This window comes from Pinus tabuliformis, chromosome 2_2, assembly GCF_031772625.1.
Source record: "Pinus tabuliformis cultivar Carrire ecotype Pingquan chromosome 2_2, CPIR1, whole genome shotgun sequence".
Lineage (NCBI taxonomy): Eukaryota > Viridiplantae > Streptophyta > Pinopsida > Pinales > Pinaceae > Pinus > Pinus tabuliformis.
This window is the reverse complement of record NC_142300.1, coordinates 761,550,414-761,570,763: the sequence shown is the minus strand read 5'-3', so window position 1 is coordinate 761,570,763 and position 20,350 is coordinate 761,550,414. Positions and strand designations below refer to the sequence as shown.

The following is a 20,350-nucleotide window of genomic DNA, read 5'->3' as shown; positions in this document are numbered from 1 at the left end:
ATTTTCATAGGTGGAAGATTTTGTACCTACATGCACTCCATCTAATATTTCTAAACCTGAAGCTTCATCATTAGAAACCCTCATTGCTGAAAAGTCTACTAAGGTAGAGAAGGAAATTGCCACTTTAATGGATATCTTACATCGAGAGAGGAGAAGGTTGGCCCACTTTTCTAAACTACACTAAGGAATTTGTTCGTCTCCTCTTATGTCTTGAGGGATGTTGGCCTCCTTTTAAGGAAAAATATACTTAACAAAGGAATATTATGGTGAGAAGAGAGAAACTTATCAGGATCCACCCATGCAAGAATTACTAGAATACGTAGTAAATTTGAATCAAATATATCATGGAGAAATGCCAATTGATATACAAGGTAAAGGAGAAAAATCACATAAAAAGGAACAAGGCCTTGGAAAAGTTAAAAAATGATGTGAGGAGAATTTGGACCAAATCACTTAGAATATTGATGATGCACAAGTACTAGAAAAAATGGATTCAGATCAAGAATTACCTAGTATAGAAGTGAAGTAGACATTAGAGAGGGTGGAAGATTTGCTAAAATATTTGAGTATGGAGGAAGAAATGAATGTTGTTACTAAATAATATTTCGTTGATCCTTCAGTCGATATAGCTCATGGGCTTCCCATTGACCCCTCGACAACTATAGGTTTGACATCCCCCATTTAGTTTGCTACTGCTATAATCCATGAAACCCCTAATGATTCCACAACTACTATAGTGCAGGAACATTCTACTAGCATTGCATCTACTATAGTGAAAGAACCCTCTATTGATTATCTTGTTGATGAAGTTAAAGATTTTTCAATTAATTTCCCAATTAACAATGTTAAAGAGACTCCTACTAATTATTTGGTGGCTGGAGTCCAAAAGGCCCTTGTTGAATCCCTAGTTACCATGATTCAAGAGCATTCTATTGAGTCCTCGACATTCATGACACACCAACCCTTATAACTCAAAGGTTTTTGACTAATTTTCTAGTTGCTGAAATACTTGAGTCCCCTGTTAATTATTTAGAAGCTAAAGCCTATAATTTGCCTGTTATTTCTCTAACAGTTCCCTCTAGAAGTAAAAGTGCAAGGACAAAGTGAGAAATAATATTTTTCAAAAAGTTGTTACACTCAAAAAGGAAAGTGTTGCTTGAGAAGTAGGATACATGAATTAGAGAGAAATTTTGTTGAACAAAAAAAAAATTATGTTTGTTCGAAGGGAAAGGATGCTAAGCAATTTAAGGCCAGTAAGAAAATAAGTCTTTGAGTGCCAAACCATATAAACACAAACCGAAGAAAAGAATTAGACAAAGATAGGAATGCAAATAGATGTCGTGTGTCCTTCTTCTCCCCTAATCTTGGAAGGTGAAATACGAACATTAAAGAAGATTGTAGCTAAGTATAAATAGGAGGTTGTTACTCAGAAGAATATCAAAAGTTTTCAAAATGATTCTATGCATTAACATGTGTAGTTAGAAACATTTGAACATTTGAGTGATGCCTAGAAGAATATTTCTAAGTTACAAGAACAAATTCACAAATTGGTCTGAGAAAGGGATGAAATATCTTTGATGATCTCAGATGTCCTTGCATGTAGAGCTCCATCCTACTATTATTCTCTATATCTAGTGGAGCAATATATAATCCTCAAGATTCAAGTAATACAACATGGATTTCTTTATGAGTTTTATGATCCTTTCCATTTTATAAATATCTTTCATAAGAAAATGAGTGTGTGTGGTATCACTCATGTGAACTTTTTATGCATAATTTTCTATTGATGGACTAAAGAAATGAAAATATTTTTACCCTTTGTCAGAGACGTGCAACTTCATGCCCTTATATCTTTCGCATAAAATCAAATAAAATGGTAAAATCCCTGTAACACTTATGAGAAGAATGAATCAAACTGTGACTTATGGTTTCGAGGAGAACTAAAGAACATGTTCATTACATTCTACATGAATAATAGGTTTACTCGGTAGCCAAATGTTTTCTCTTCACTCAAAAGTATTCATTTGGGCGTATTGATTTCAGGCCTTTATCACTTGAAGGACATAGAGGATGTAATGAAAGGGTATTGAGTGATATGGATGAGATATTCACAAAAGGTGTAGAATATGGAAGTGTTTGTCCTCCATAACTTCCAGCAGGCTCTCTCTAGATTTCATGCCTATACCGCAATTGTGATGGACGCAGGAGTTAATTCGATGGGATGTAGGTATCAATGCCCCATGATTTAGTGTCCCTTTTCTTACCATTAATATTATTATGAACTATGTAAACAAGATGAATATTCCTCTCTCCAAGAAATCAAGTAAAAAGTTGGATTTTGGTATAGAGGAGAAGAAACTTGTGAAGCTTAATCCATGACTACCATGCATGTTGATTATCTATTTTCTCAGTCTAGAGATTAATTGCATGAGGACACACAATTAGATCAGGTGGGGGGTGATGTTGAGTATGTAATTATCATATTTTCCTATAACGTAACCTCTTGAATTATTATGATAAATCCTTGAACATAGTTACTGATCAAACGAGAAAATTACCAATTACCCATTTCTTTGTGGTAGCAAAAAAAATCACCCGATTTGAAAAGTGGTTATTCAAAATACATTTTTTTTCTAAGCATATTTTTGACACTTTAAATTTTTTTATGTATAATTTTTTTTAATCTTAGTGATTTTCACGCTGATTTTGAAAGGTGTTGATGCAACATCAACCCATTTTTTTAGAGGGCTTTTTTTTACACTTTAAATTTTTTTATGTATCAAGTATGAACATTTCTTTTCAAATGTTAGTGATTTTCATGATGATTTTGAAACGTTTTGACGCAACATCAACCCTTTCTGTTTAGAGGCCTTATTTTTTACACTTTAATGTTTCTAATGCATTAAGCGTGGATAATTTTTTTAAATGTTGGTGATTTTCATGTTGGTAATAAAACATAAAAATAAAAGAAAAAAGAAATGAACAAAAAGAATTAAATATAAAAAAACCATAACAATGTTAAAAAAAAAAAAACAAAACAAAACAAAAAACAAAAATAATTAACAAAAACCAAAAAATAAAAATAAATAAACAAATGTCAATAAATAAATAAATAAATGGGGAAATCTTTCGAAAACACCCATAATTTAAGAATTTTTTTTTTAAAATAACAAAATTAAAAAAATATTAAAAAAAAGAAAAAAAAGAAGAGAATAATTAAAAATTAAATTAAATTGAAAACTAAAAAATATTAAAAAAATATTAAAAATTTAAATAAAATAAAATAAAAATTAAATTTTAAAAAATTATCATTAAAAAATAAATAAATATACAAAAAGTTAACTAAATGAGAAAAAATAATAATAATAAATTAAATTTCAAAAAGAAAATCGATAAAAGTATGCCCCAAACGACCTAGGTTGATTCATGGAATCGAACTTTGTTGTACAGGGCTACCAGGTGGTGGCCCTGGATGGCCATGTTGATTCCGGAAATCAACCCAGGCTGCCCTTGGTCACGGCCATGAGGCATCACGCCTAGGTTCACTGCACTGCCCTAACTAGGCCAGAGGCCCTGCAGCCCTAGGTGGCCATGGCCGCGGGATGTCGGGCCTGGGCTGCATGGGGAATGACAATTTTGTTGATCATTTGATCCTAGAATAACCAAATTCTCCTCCAAATAGGGAAGAAGTAGAAAAATAAAAAGTTGCACCATTAGAAGAGCATACCTTAGCTCCCTAGGCTAAAGCTACTCGTTCAAGAATATCTCATTATGAGACTATTCCAGTTGAAGCTTCATAGCTAGAAGATGTTATACCTGCATGGATTCCATCTAAGATTTATCAACCTAAAGCTTCATATTTAAAAACCCTCGTTGCTAAAGAGTCCAGTAAGGTAGAGAAACAAATTGCCACTTTCATGGCTATCTCACCTTAAGGGAGGAGAAGGTTGTCTTGATTATATAAACTATAGTAAGGACTATGTTCATCTCCTCTTATATCTCTAGGGAAAGCGACCCCCTATCCAGGAGAAATAGATTTAATCGAGGAAGATTTTGGTGACAAAAGAGAAACTTGTCAATATCCACCCATGCAAATATATCAACTTTGAGTCAAATATATCACGGAGAAAAGCCAATTGATTTATGATATAAAGGAGAAAATGAACATGAAAAGCAAAAAGACCTTGGAAAAGTTCAAGAATTATACGAGGAGAATTTGGACCAAATTTCTTATAATATAGATGATGCACAAGTACTAGAAAAAATGGATTCAAATCAAGAAATACCTAGTATAGAAGTGGAGTAGACATTAGAGAGGGTGCAAAATTTATTAGAATATTTGAGTATGGAGGAAGAAATGATTGTTGTTTCTCAAGAATATTTCATTAATCCTTCAATCGATATAGCTGAGGAGTTGTCTATTGATCCCTCAACAACCATAGATTTGACTTCCCCCATTGATTCTCCTACTGCTATGATCCATGAAGCTCCTAATGATTCTACAACTACTATATTGCAGGAACATTCTACTACCTCTACAACTACTACAACCAAGGAATCGTCTGTTGATTCTCTTTTTGATGAAGTTAAAGAACTTTCTATTGATTCCCCAGTTAACAAAGTTACATATTCTCCTATTAATTATTTGGTTGATGAAGTAAAAAAAGGCCCTGTTGACTTCTCGATTACTATGATTCAATATCATTCTATTTAATCCTCAATAGTTATGACACATGAACCCTTATAACTCAATGGTTTTTGACTGCTTTTACAGTTTCTGAAATTCCTAAGTCTCGTGTTAATTATTAGAAGCTAAAGCCTATACTTCGCCTTTTTTTTCTCTGTATGTTCCCTCTAGAAGTAAAAGTGCAAGGAAAAAATTAGAAAGTTTAGAAGATGGAAGGGACAAAGTGAGAAAAAAAACTCAAACAGTTGTTACCTTGAAAAAGGAAAATGTTTCTTCAAGAAGGAGGACACATGTATTATAGAGACAATTTGTTAAAAAAAAAAGCCTTATGTTGGTTGGACGAGAAAATGAAGTCTCTCATTGTCAAACCATAGAAACACAGAAAAAAGAAAGGACTCAGACAAAGATAGGAATGCAAATAGATGTCATGCGTCCTTCCTCTCCCCTAATCCTAGAAGATGAAATACTTACATTAATCAAGGTTGTAGCTAAGTATCAAGATGAGGTTGTTACTCATAATAATATTAGAAGTTGTCAAAATGATTCTTTACATTAACACATGTGGAGTTAGAAACATATGAATATTTGGTTGATGCCTATAAGAAGATTCATGAGTTACAAGAAAAAATTCACAGATTGGTCCGACAAAGGGATGAAATCTTTTCCATGATGTCAAATGCCGTGACATTTACATCTCCATCCTACAGTTATTCTTTGTTTCTAGTGGAGAAATGTATAATTCTAAAGAGTCAGGTAGTACAACGTGGCTTTCCTTATCAATTTCATTATGTTTTCAATTTTATAAATGTCTTCCATAAGAAAAATGAGTGTGTGCAATATCACTTATCTGAACTTTATATGCATACTTTTGTATTGATGGAGCAAAGAAATGAAAATATTATACCATTTGCTGCAAATGTGCAGCTTCAAGCCCTCATCTCTTTCGCATAAAATTAGACAAAATGGAAAAATTTGTGCAACACTTATCACTAGAATTGAGAAATCTAAGACTTATGGGTTCGAGGAGAACCTATGAACATGTTTGTTACATTATACAGGAATAATAGATTTGTTCAAGAGCCAAATTTTTTCTCTTCACTCAAAATATTCATTTAGGCATCACTACAACAAAACCAGCGATTAGCGTCCCTTTTTACTTCTTTTTTTGCATCTAGAGCCCATTTTTGGTGCTATTTGCATCCATTTATCAAATATGGTGCAAAACTTGACACAAAATTTGAATCAAGTTTTGCACCAAATCTTACACCAAGTTTAGCACCAGGTATTGCAATAGGTTTTGCACCACGTTTTGCACCAAATTTTATGCCAAGTTTTGTGTCATCCTTTACACCAGGTTTTGTTCCAGGTTTTGCATCAAGTTTGGCACCTAATTTTGTTTGACATACTTTTGCATCCTCATTTGCATCCACTTTTTGCACCTACACTTGCATCAATTTTTGCATCGACTTTTGCATCCTTTTTTGCATCCTTTTTTAAATCATTTTTTGCATCCATTTTTTCATCCATTTGTGCATCCCTTTTGCGCCAAGTTTTACATCGTGTTTTGTGTCTAGTTTTGCATAAAATTTTGCATCTACTTTTGTTGCATCCACTTTTCCCTCTTGTTTGGCATCCATATTTACATCCTCTTTTGCATCTATTATTGTACCCACTATTGCATCTAATATTTTTGTGCCACAATTAGCACCTATTTTGGCACCTCCTTTTGCACCCACTTTTGATTATAATTTTGCATCCACGTTTGCATCCTCATTTGCGTCTAGGTTTTCATCAACTACTACATCTATTTTTGCATCCCTTTTTGTATCCAATTTTGGACCGGGATTTGCATCGGGTTTTGTGTCTCGTTTTGCATCTACTTTTGCATCGACTTCTAGTGCATCCACTTTTGCACACAATTTTGCATCCACTGTTGCACCCATTTTAAATTTCACTTTTTGCATCCCTTTTTACATCTTCATTTGCATCATACTTTGATTCTTTTTTTGCATCTATCATTACATCCACTTTTGTTATGCCACAATTTGCACCATGTTTTGCACTCACTGTTGTATCCACGTTTGCTTCCAATTTTGCATCCATGTTCACATCCTCTTTTGCATCAAATATTGCATCTATTTTTGCATCCACTTTTATGTCAGGTTTATGCATTGGGTTTTGCATCTCGTTTTGTATCTACTTTTGCATCTACTTACATTATATCCATTTTTTGCATCCAATTTTGTTTTGCCTGTTGCATCAATGTTTGCTTCCACTTTTACATCCATTTTTGCATCTTATTTTGCATATTTTTTGTCTATTGTTACATCCACTTTTGTTGCACCATATCTTGCGCCTACCATTGCAACCACATTTGCTTCCACGTTTGCATCCCCTATTGCATCCACTTTTGTTTCATCCATTTTTGCATATACTTTTGTTTCCGTTGTTGCATCCACATTTGTTTCACCACAATTTGTGCCAAGTTTTACACCTACCATTGGACCCATGTTTGCTTCCACTTTTGCCTTCATGTTTGCATCCAAGTTTGCATTGACAACTGCATCTTCTTTTGTATCCACTTTTGTGTCAGTTTTTTCATGTTGTTGTGCATCTACTTATGTTGTACCCACTTTTCATCCAATTTTACTTCTATTGTTGCCCCCATTTCTATGTTCGCTTTTGCATCCCTTTTCCAACACTCATCATATTTTCTGCATTGATGATATTCCTTATGGCATTGACAATTATGAACAATTGATGACAATGTCAATAATATTGACAATTATGAAAATGAAGATGATGGCGATGACATGAATTGTGATTATGATGATAAAGACGATAGTGGTTACAATGACAATGATGATGATGGCAATGATTATGATGATGACGATGCTAATGACGTTGGCGAATCTTCCCAATTTTAGATGTTGTCATTGTCATAATCATAAGCATTATCTTTGGTGTCATGATCATCATTTTCATCTAGGTCATCATCAAAAACAATAATGGCATGAATGATGATGATGCATGATTACAACAATGTCGATAGAAATTACATTAATGATGATGATGGGGATGATAAAAATGACAATGACGATGCTAATGGTGGTGATGATGATCATCATCGATCATCTGTAAAAAATAGAGTTGTTATTTCTCTTACGTATATCAATGTGTCCTAAACAACCCTTTTCTAGCACTGATCACATTTTTTGGGTTGATGATATTTCTTACAACATCTACAATTATGAACAATTGCAAACAATGTCCATAATGATGATGATGATGGCATGAATGGTGATTATGATGATAATGTAATGATGGCAATAACAATGACAAGGATGATGGTGATGATGATGACAATGATTATGATAATGAGAATGACCTTACAATCTTATGGATTCGTGAACAATTACTAGTTTCAATACCATCTTCTGGATACGTATTACTATCATACTTTTTAAATTTACTGTCTCTCTCGAGGTATCTTACTATAATGGTGTTGTCAACACTAGAAAGATATCTTGTTGTAATGGTGGTTCTAATGTTAGCACTAGCAAAGTTTAGTAGGGAGGATGCTACTACAAGAGGAATTCCTTCTAAGTGACTATGGCATTCAAAATGAGGCTTTATGGGCTGCTTTTTAACACATGTTCTCATGCTCATATAAAATTAATGTGAAAAGTTGCTTTAATTGGTTCCCATGCATAATTGATATTGATAATGGGGTGGTATAAAATTGTAATGGGCATATCCATTAGTTAGTTATGATGGGTCAACAACATTGAAACCATCCAAGTGACATTTCACCTTGGAACAATCGTCACTCGTGCGAAAACACGAAGTTTATGTAAATGAAAGTTGTGATTGTAGTGGAATTAAAACCATCAAGAAATATCAAAGAAGACGTTGCCTACCAGTTTTGAAAGACAACCAAGGCATTGAACAACTATTTCCGTTAGGATGTAGTGAGGGAATCGAAGGAAATTTGGCAGCCCTAAGTTGCCATTACTATTGCCAATCACACATTCAATAGTAACCATAAAAGGTAGCCACATATAAACAGAACCTCAAGGTGTTGACAGTCAGAATCTATTGTAATAGCTTTGACGTATATATAGTTTTGTGTTTAGATGAGAATCAAGTGGGCTTCATCCAGGGTTCGGCTCAATCCTCGTCCATTCCATGCAGTGGTGTTTAATTCGCCAAGCAAGAGAATATTACGTGAGTGTTCAGAGTTAAATCAACAGAAATCAAGGACGTGTAATTGTCAAATTATTGCTCCTCCCTTATGATTGAGCGCTTGATGCGATGGTCATTATCCTTGGGTGATACTTTTATTCCCCATTTTCTATTGAAAAAGTAGCGTTTTTCTGTTCGATTATGATAGGGTTGGATGAACGCCGGTTTGGGTGGATGTAGACCCATGTTTTTTTGTGGTGATCTTCAAATGTCTTGAGGATAAGAAAAAAATCCTTGACCAAGGTCCATGGATTTGGGGATGAGTTGGTCTTCTAGTGAAGCCATGGTTTCCCAACTTCAATCCTCTCACTATGTTGTCGATGACTACTCTAGTATGGGTAAGATTCCTAGTTTTCCCATTCACTTTACCCATCTAGATCTCTTAGAAAAAGTGGGCAATTTTATTGGAAGATTCGTCAAAGTAGACAGGGAAAGACTTTTGAAAGGCATTTTCACCTATGTTTGCATGTGTTTAGGTAGATCGCAATGAAGTTTTGCGAGATAAAATTGAGCTCAAGTGGATGGGAATTGTGTATTCCCAACCCATGGACTATGAAAATACAACTTTTCGATATAGGAATTACAAACAAGATAGACACCTTCAAACTGTCTATCCCTTTCCAATAGGGGCTTCCTCCTTACAGTCATCTAAGAACTCTAGCTGCAGTTGGAGGGATCTTAAGGAAAGAGAGGGATCCAAAATGTAACACCCCTCCCTTGTGTGTCAAAATTTGCAAACCTAAGCTGAGAAAAGCTAGGTATGATGTGTAATATAAAAAGTAAATACATTATTAATAAATTAATCACTTGGTAAAGCAAGACACCAAGAGATGAGATTCTTGCAAAATCACATTGGTGAATGGGAAAGGATAATTCTTTCATGGTAAAGCTTCTCGATTTAATTCTAGATAAGTTGGATGGATTGGAGATAAATATCCATTGAGAAAAACATAAAATTTGTGCGGGAGAGAAAGGCAATCTTCTATGAGGAAAATCCTCATGGGAGAGAAAGGTGAGCTTTTATGAGATAAGCCTACGCAAATGGATAAAAAGATCCATAAAAGCGAGACACCGCTAATGGAAGCCATATCATGAAAGAAGGTATTAAATACCCATTGCATAGATCAATTGGAGGCGGTTGATCCATGGCAAGAACCTCGACTCGGTGGTCAACTGAAGAGTCATTTCTAGGTTGGGTAGCGGTGCTCTGTTTTCCAAGTGTCGTTCTCTCTTTTGATCTAGTTTGACTCACTTGCGTGGATTGTTTTGTATGTTGGTTTCTTACCCTCTATGTTATAAATTCCTTGGCATATGAGAGAATTTGCTTGAGTTTTAAATGCACTACATGTGGTGTTAATGAGATGATTTTATGGATGAAAATAAATGAAATTCTAATCACAGTCACAGTATGTGGATCTTATGTAGAATTGGTGTTAACCTGTCTTTTGTTAAGATAGTGAATAGTCGTGCTTGAGCCGCTATGCAAATTTGTTAACTGTGGTTAAGGCTCGACTGTATAAACTATGGTACAAGTTATTTGTGCTATGCATCCAATGCTGCGCTTCTGATTAATTGTGCATAATCCCTAAGATACACATGTTAACGTGTCATGCAACTGTGGCAGACGGATTATTGATTATGTATGATAAATGATTTTGTTTTGAAACGGTAGAGCCTATGGTTCGGGTTATCTAATATATGCATTATGCATTATAGGATGAATTGCATCCATTGAGGCATTCTAATTATTTATTCGTATTGCATAAGATATATGTCGGTGGTACTTTCGGCCATGACAATAGGAATATGAACATGCTATATGGCAAAGCTAGTTATTGTAAATGGATGATCTGATCTCCATAAATGTTGGATTGAATCCTCAAAGGAGGGATACTCGAATGCGGGATATTGAATAATATTGATTGATTCCTCCTCTGTGATGTGATGTAGGCATGGGTAGAAGTGCTTGTGTTAGCATTGTTATGAGGTAGTTGTATATGAACGCGTATGACAACCATTACATCTAAATTTATTACAAGCTAAAATTAGTAAAGGAAACCAATATGTTGCCTTTAATACTGTGGCTAGGAGGTGTCTACTGAAAGAGGACCCAAAGTTGATCATAATTCATGGAACAAGGTACCAATCAACCTTAAGCACAATGCAAGAATAGGATGAAAACCTTAAGCATGACCACCAACTCATCGAATGGCCTTGAGGCTGCAATATGCAAGAAGAGGATGAAAAACGTTGACTTTGAAAGCTTTTACAACCAGAGAACCTTAAAACCCCAACTCCCTCCTTAGGACAAGTGTATTTGAGTTTACCAAGAGTTGGCTTCCAACACACCCAACGCTCAATGCCAAACATGACATGGTACACTAAAACACAAAGACCGTAAAACCTTTCAACATATCGACAAAGTACACATTCTTCCTTGAAATACACATTCTAAGGAAACCCACAAATGAATTCTCCTCATTTTGAGGATGGTACCTAAGTTAAATTGGATTGCATAGGGATTTCTTAACACAAGGTTCAAAATTATTACAACAATATACTCATTAATCACTAAATATGTCATTTGTAAGAATTGCAGTTAGGTGGGGAGGATAACACTCCTATCCATTTTTAAAGCTACACCCAATTAATAAGTTCTCCATGTGCCACAATAAATGCAATTTTTATGACTATAGTGACACATCCCTCGAGATTTCCTTCCACACCAACACTTTTATCCATGAACTAAAGAGTGACTATTTCATTATTATATTATACATACATGTTAATATAAGCATTAAAATTTGTATTCCTTTGTAAAAAATGCTAGTCCAAGAGATACATTTGATCACCTTGTATTGTATCCAATATCCAATGTTGACCCCTATATCCTTACATCTGGAGTGAAGGTTTCATTTCTAATGTTGTGTTTGAGCTTAAATTCTAATTAAATATTTGGGTTAGCCAAGGTCATTACTTAACTTAATGGCTTTGCAATATACAATGTATCATATTTTTTTTAAGTTCAATTGGTGAGATATGTCTGGGGGATTGAACTTTCAATCACTTGGATACACAAGGGCTTGCCAACATGCTTTTTTCCAATTGTGCTACTACCCTCAGAAAATATACAATGTATCATATTAACATCCACTTAAACCAAATTGACTTTTGGGACACATGTCTCTTTGATGATGAAGGGAATCCAATTATGTGATGTCAAACACATTCCCTCACAAACACTCACAAAGACCCTACATTTTTTAGGGTTCGAACCTAGGTTGTCTGTTATGAAACCAACTCACAAAAAGATAGAAAAGATAGATCAACAACTTAGAAATCAGCCTCTTCGAGGGGGAAACCTCCTTTACATTACACAAAAGAGCAATTATTGGATGATACAAATGACAAAGCCTCATTTCTATATATAGGAGTCTAAGGGGTCACAATATAATCAAAGTCAACATAACAATAATAATATAAGGGCACAAAAATAACAATAGTGGGCTTCTATGGGGCACAATAATAACAATATGGGGACAATAAGGGCACAACAATAACAGTAAGGGCCACAATGACACTAGTAATGGGGGAATCACTAGTGTTATAGGGACCTAACATTGTCTATATGGAAACACTGTATAATTTTGAATTTATTTATTGTAGATTTGTACATAGATGGATATTCCTTTCTTTGCATTTATCTTTTAGACTTCTTGCTTTCACCAATTGATTTAGAGCTTATGAAGTCTCAAGTAGCACCAATCCCCATGCTTCTATTGGATTCAATAACATGATTTCTCTTTTGAAATCCATAATATCTCATTCACATGCTTCCTATTTCTCCCATAAGACTTTAGCACAGACTCCATGATCATGTTTGTCTCCCTCTTAATAACGCACTCCTTGGAAGGGGCCATAAAATCTTTTATTAGGACTAAACTTGGATGTCTCTTCTTTCTTGCCCTTTGATTCTTCATTCAATCATACCACCCATCAACTTGTTATTTTTCCATTTTTCTTATAATGACCTTTGTTGTTGGGAAGGTGCCTTTCAAGTATTTTGTCTTTGCATATAGATACACATAAAGTATCATTATTTTAATCTAATGGACGTGGTTGTTAAAATCACCAATATTTAATTAAATATGCATTGTTATACCTTTGCTCAAGTCAACTTCAATTCAAATTCTAACACATGTGTGTATACCCTTCCTTGCTTAGTTTGTATATTGTTGTAAGTCCCCAATATATTTATGTTGGCTTTTGAAAGATCATCTCATCCCAAAATAAGTAGGGGGGATTCAATATTCAAATCCGGCAGAGTGGGGTTGAAGAAATAGATATTGAAGATGGATTCAATTATAGAAACTATCTTTTGAAAAAAGGTTAGTTTTGCCCCAAAAAGAAAGTCCCTCCTTTGAGACCTTGCCACAACTTCCATAGTTGTGAAATTTTACAATAATAGAACCTCTAGAGTAGAGGTTTACCATATACTTAGAACTTAGGTTGGAATTGACTTGATTCTTGAACTCTTTAGATGATGACTACAGATCATTAAATACATAGTTTGAAGCATTTGCTTGTAGTTATTAATGAACTTGTTAACCATCCATAGATGAATACTTCCCTTGCACATGTGCTTGATTTTGTCAATAATGAAAGAATCCTACTATGTTTTTGGTATATTCGACAAGACTACATCTTTAAAATAAAGAAGATTCAATTCTTAATGCTTTGCAATCCTGTAACAGGGAGGGACAATCGAAGTCACGCAGGAGGAGGTATTCCCTTTGTTTAGCGAAACTCTACATAGATAAAGCACTAAATGCAAGATTAACCCCTTGTTTATGTGATAATTAGGGAATATATATCTATTCTCTCAAAGATTAGTCTTATATATTCAAAAAGAATTTCTCATTTATTCTAAATAACACTTAACACTGTTTATAGAATAATTTCTCACCATTACAATCACAATAATCATTTTTCAAGGCAAAAACTACATCAAAACTTTTTGAATATGCAAGTAGATAATCTCCACAAATGAAGATGAAAACATATTTTGAGCATGTTTAAAGTGGATTAAAATATAATAATAAAATACACAACAAAAATCTTGATACAATAATAGCTCAAATAATTATCTTTAACAAAAATCTATTAAAAATTACTATAAAATTATAAAATGAAATTAACATTAATAAATAATCAATTAATTTATATAAAATCCCAATTTAATAATGAATAATTACTTAATTCTTTAAGTTCCACTTCAAAGAAAGCATTGACACATCAGCTAGAGAAGGGTGCATTATTGTTTTGGACTAAGAGAAGGGCGCATTATTGTTTCGGAGTTCTATGTCCGTCGCATCAATATTTTATTTGATGTGCCCAATTATTTTTCCAAAGTAAAACTATTATTCAGCTTAAATAATAGAATGTATAATATTCCAAATTCTATAAAATGTATAATATTTCAAATTCTTTGAAAATCCGTTTTACTGAAACACAAATATATGGTCGATGACATGATCGGATGATAGATATTCTATCCCGCCTTTAAATTCAAATCCTCTTGGTAGTTTGGCGCCATTGCACGTATCCCTCTCAATGAGCTCAGTAGCTCGCATATGAACAATCATGGTTTGCAATCACATAAACATTGCCCCAAAATCAATCCACGAGCCACCAGATCTCTCTCTGCACGACTTCCAACAGTTCATCTGTGTTTCTTCGTGGTCAAAACGATTTCAGAAAAGGTATTTTTCTGCAAGAGAGTGCTAAAATTGCAAAGCGCCATTATTTTCTTGTCGCCGTCATGAATCCTCTACGCCTTGTCCTAATGAAATTATTTAGAGTTCTTGATTGGAAAAATTTGCCATATTTCAACTTTCTGGAAATATTTCATTAAATAAGCTACCGTATTATCTAAAATAAATCTAAGAAAGAGGCCGTGCTCAAAACAATGTTTTAAGCAGCAAATTTCACAAGGGTTATTTCTGGTTCAGTTATTCTGAGCTTTCAATGGAAAATTTTGACTCTATTTTGGCTTACAGGCAAGATTTCATAAACTAACGCTCTCTATAAATGGACTAGACAAGGTTGTGCTCAAAATTTTGTTTAAAAAATGGCAGAGTTTGGGAAGAAGTTCTTTAAGTTAATGGATCAGCATTCAGATGCATTTCGAGTGGTTTGATTGAATGATTTCTGTCTCAGTTCCGCACATTTAAAAGTTTTGGAGAATGGGAATTGATAATTCTGGTATTTGATGGTGTTCTATTCAAATTACACAGAAGAAGATAGAAAGCTAGGGCTTTTAGAGGCTAAGCGTACACAATGGCACAATCTTTACAGGTTTTCTTGAGATTTTTAAGACAGGCAAATAGGATAGAAAATTAGGGATTTCACTAAGCCAAGAAAGCTAATGCTACATTCTTTACAAATTTACTTCAGAGTTTTGAGACTGAACATTTTTTATGCTTTTAGACCCACTGCTTTATGTAATTGGATTTATAAGATAATGGCTAAGGTTTTGTCTGTGAGATTAAAATCACTACTTTCTAACTTCATCTAACCAGAACAGTTTGTCAAATCTATGACACAATTGTTTCAGCACAAGAGGGCCTCTACACTATTCAAGTCAACAAAGTTCCAGCAATGGTGATCTGTCCAGAAAAGCACTTTTGAATGTGTTTGTCCACTTTCCATAAGGACAAGAGTCCCAATCCCTATGGGTGGACTGTGGAGTTCTACCTGGGATTTGTTGAAGTGTTGGGAGACAACTTACTTCAGGTAGTGAAAGAAATGAGAAGCTTTAGTAAGGCTCCCTGGCTCCTTCATCTGGACCTCTATTGCACTCATTCCAAAGGTGGATCAACCTGAGTCTTTTTATGCTTTTAGACCCACTTCTTTGTCTAATTGTATTTATAAGATAATGGCTAAGGTTTTGGCTGTCAGATTGAAAGCACTACTTTGTAAGTTCATATAACAGAACCACTTGGTTCTCTAGAGGATCGTCAGATCCATGAAGCAATTGTTTCAGCACAAGAGGGCCTCCATATTATTCAAGTCAAAAATGTTACAATAATGGTGATCAAGTTGAACCTCTCCAAGGCTTATAAAGGGTGTCTTGGCCCTTTCTGATACTTCTTTTTATCCATATTAGTTTCAACTTACCACTGGTAAATTAGATTATGGGATGTGTAATTTAAGCTTCTTATGCATTTTTTATAAATGGTTCAGCCTCTAATTTCTTAAGACCCTCAAGAGGGTTAAAACTTAAAACAAGGTTGTACCTTGTCTCCTTATTTATTTCTTCTAGTTGTTGAAGGACTAAGTAGGTCCATCCTAGAAGCAAAAAAAAAAAAAAACAAGATACATTCAAGGGATTAGCAGAGACTCTTGTAAAGAAGATCATGGCATTGCATAGAACCAATTATTCCCCTGTCCTTGCAACATATCCCTGTGGTTATCCTATTAAAAACCCAGGCCCTAGCAGCAGAAGAAGTGTGTGCCTCATTTAGGCCTTCCTCTCCCATTGGTCGCCCTAGATCCTCACCCCACTTGATTAGGACAAGCAATTCTTCCTCTTTAGATTTACTTTAGATAGAAAAGATACAGAGATAATACAAACAAGAATAGTATGATTAGTCTTCTTATTAGTTTAGTATCACTTGGAATAAAGAATAACTCCTTTGTTTATATTATCTAATCAGTAACTCGCAAAGGCATCAGAATAATAATTAGGAGTTATTGGTTTCTTTTTGTAGTATATGTGGTTGTAGTAATCTATTACAAGTAGGGAAATGTTGGACAAAGAAAGTATGTTTTGGATTACATATAGTTTAGTCTTGACTCCTGAAAAAAGATAGCGGAATGTCTTTGTTAGTAGGAGATTAGGAACTAACAATACGACCGAGACTTAAATTCCTTTTACTGTTTTACTCTTGAGGGATTAAGCTCCTTAGACTTCATAGGCAACAAGAACTACAAATTACATACATCGGAATCATCATCCTTCTTTTTATTATTGGTATTAATGGAATGCTTAAGACATGAGCTTTGAAAAGATGAACAATGCTTTATTTATATATGGGTCTATGAGAAGAGGACGAGTTAATTTAAAAGGATATTAAAGTAATTTGAAGAAACTCTTTAGAATACTTTATAGTAAAGATCCATTTATAGTTTATATAGATACAAGGAACTGGAAAACCACCTCACTATGACACCCTTCACCTTCGTTTTTAGAGGACTTTTATACCACCTTTTCTCACCCTGGAACCAGCAGCCCACAACAAAGAGGAGATATCAGATTCCAGATCCTTATGATATATATAGCATTGTCACATTCACCCCCAAGAAGCTACAAACAATAAAGTGAGAGTTATCTTTTAGTTTGTAGTATTATTAGTAGATCAAATCAGGTTGGTCACTACACTCCTCTCTTCTTGTTTCTCCTCCAAAGCCTTGGTTTATATTTCGGTCTTGTTGTGAGAAACGTATGAAGGTGGAAGTATGAAGATCCTTGGATATGCAGAAGTTGGATCTAGGATATGTTGGATTAGGATTTAGAAAGTACATAGAGAATAGAATAAGAATTAAGATTGTATAAATTAACATATAGAAAGTCGTGTCCTTTGATAACAAGGAGAAGGAACAGAGTCGTGTCTTTTGATAGTGCATGGGTATTGATAAAATGTGATGGAATGCATTTTTGATGAGATGCTTCACCATAAGATACTCAGAACCTTATGATTGTTTGGCTTGAACAAACCTGGACTTGGAATTTGCTCAGAAATGAATTCACTGTATTATATATTTACACTTGTAGTTTTGATGTAATAGCTACATGCCTATGAGCTTAAACCCTGGACATACATATGCATTGATGTGTGTAATTAAGGTGAACAACCTGTATACCTTTCAATACCAGGGCAGTGAACATAGCCCAAAACTTGTAATGACAACCTTGCTGAATTAGTTACAGGAAAGGTATGTGTCCTTCAGACTATACCTAAACATATATATGTGGCATGGGAGTGATGGGATATTGTTCTTTGGCTGCCTTAGTTTCTGTATGTTAAGTGATCTGGACTCTGGAGTATTAAGACTCCTCCAATCATTATTTAAATCATGGAGGTGATGTCAAGTAGATCTGAGTGAGATTCTCTAAATTGGATCTGCTCATCTAGCTGACTGTTCTATTAATTATTCTTGAACACCTGAGGATGTGCATTCTAATTGATAGAAATAATACCTTGTCAATTTTGAAAGATAGTCTCCCAGCCAGGCCTGCTTCTACTTTGGTTTTGGGTGAGGATATAGGTAACCTACCGGTGCCAAGAGGGCTGAAATCAGGAAAAGTGACAATACATCTTACCTGGATTATCATATTGATATTTACTGTGACTAGATTGATTCATTATCCTTTTGGCTGTACTTACCCATGGGTTTTATTTTGCTCTTATTACATTCTTGAAAGATTTGCGGAAGATCTCAAAGCGCTCTTCTTTGTTTAATCTGTCTGTAATGATTGTTTTCCAAAATATGCTTGCAAAAATATGCTTGAGCTATTTTGACATATTTAATGTTAATTTTAAGATATAGGAATGGTATTGGGTTTTTCCCTCATGGTACAGAAATGGAAAGAAGATGAAGTGGACAATAATAATTAGAATTATTCTTAGAAATTAGTTAATGGTTGGTATTGAAATAAAAATAGTTATTGTTTTAAAAAATGTGATTTTATAATAAATTAATAACAATGAAATAATAACTCTCTTGTTTATATTCAGCCTGTAGGCTATTCAATTCCATATCATTCCATTATTATTTACAACTCATTTAATTGTCAATCTCATGCTATGATATTGGCTTTATCCCCAATCCAACATGTACTGCAGATTTACCTTGATCTTCACTTGTGTTATTGTATGTTTTTGTAATTTCTTGGAAAGCTTTAATGCATTTGGTCTTTTATCGACTCCTTTGTAATGGTGAGATTGTACTGTGTAATAACTGTTCTCCTGTAGCTTTCTTATTTTGGATATGGGGCATTATATCTCGAGAAAGACAGATAGACTAACACTCTCTTTATTTTCCTGTAAATAAAACAGAGAGTTACTTTTAAACGCATTTTATTTATATTGGATATATTTTTTAATTCCATTGATTTGTTTGTATCATCATTGGTTGAAGATCAACGAAAGTAATGTGGTGTCCGTGGCAGAAGATGAGCTAATGCGCATTCTCATATTGATGCGAAACTTTGTGCTTGGATATAAGCAAATTGTTGAGGGTGATTGGAAAGTGGCAGCAATTTCTTACAGGTCATATGATCTAGAAGGGAAAACTATTGGTTCTATTGGTGCAGGGCGTATTGGCAAAGAACTACTTAAGCATTTGAAGGTATTCATTCTTAGGATCTAGTACTACTTCATGATGTTGCAAACTTTTTTTCAAAAATCAGTGCTCCATAATTCTTACGCATGCATGCTGTTTGTTTCAAAATTTCAATCTAATAATAATAAACATTACATGATGTTGAATTGAATTGTGTTCCTTTGTACAGCCCTTCAATTGTAAGCTTCTTTACCACGACCGTCTTTCTATTGGACCCGAATTGGAAAAGGAAACTGGAGCAACATTGGAGACAAATCTTGACGAAATGCTACCTAAATGTGATGTACTTGTCATTAATATGCCTCTTTCTGACAAAACTAGGTGCGCCTTATCACAATTTCATAAATAATCTCTCCCATTATTCACTCAAACATCAATAGCACCTATATATTTTGTACAACTTGTGAACAAAAACCTAATTATTGTTTCTCTTTCCCTTTCCTTTTGGTTACAGTAGGGGAATGTTTAACAAGGAAGGTGTTCTCTACCAAGCCTAGCTTTTCTCTCAGAATCTTAACATCCCCTTTGCAAAGGGTTTCATTAGAATGACAACAACCCGCATTTAAAGCATTTCTCCACCCATCCTAATTAGAAATACAATTTTGGGTTCTCTACTAATTTTCTCCACACCCATTTAATCTAACAATGGACATAGAGCATGTATATTTATACTTGTGTGTTGGAAATACCATTTTATACTTTAATGTTTATTATTTTTGTTTTATTATTATTACTTGAATTTCTTCTTAACAAGTGGTTGTGTTTCTTTTGGTTTTAGTGAAAGTATGGGCTCCAATGTTGGCTCTCTTATTATGGAGTATAATTCATCTTTGAGAATTTTTCAATTATTAAAGTAGGTTAGTCAATTGCTTAAAATGTTAAATTTATTTCAAAAAGTTTTTGTTACTTTATAGGTTAGACACTGGCTTGAAATATTAAACTTATTTCAAAATGTTTTTGTTACTTTATAGATAAGGCATAGATTTCTTGGCTCTATGATGAAAATAATGA

At 34.1% G+C, this 20,350-nt stretch overlaps 1 pseudogene; it reads left to right on the top strand.

The window, feature by feature from the left end:
* The window catches only part of LOC149194919 (formate dehydrogenase, chloroplastic/mitochondrial pseudogene), a 50,006-nt pseudogene extending 30,318 nt beyond the window's left edge, over positions 1-19,688 (top strand).
* Positions 19,689-20,350: the final 662 nt, after the last annotated feature.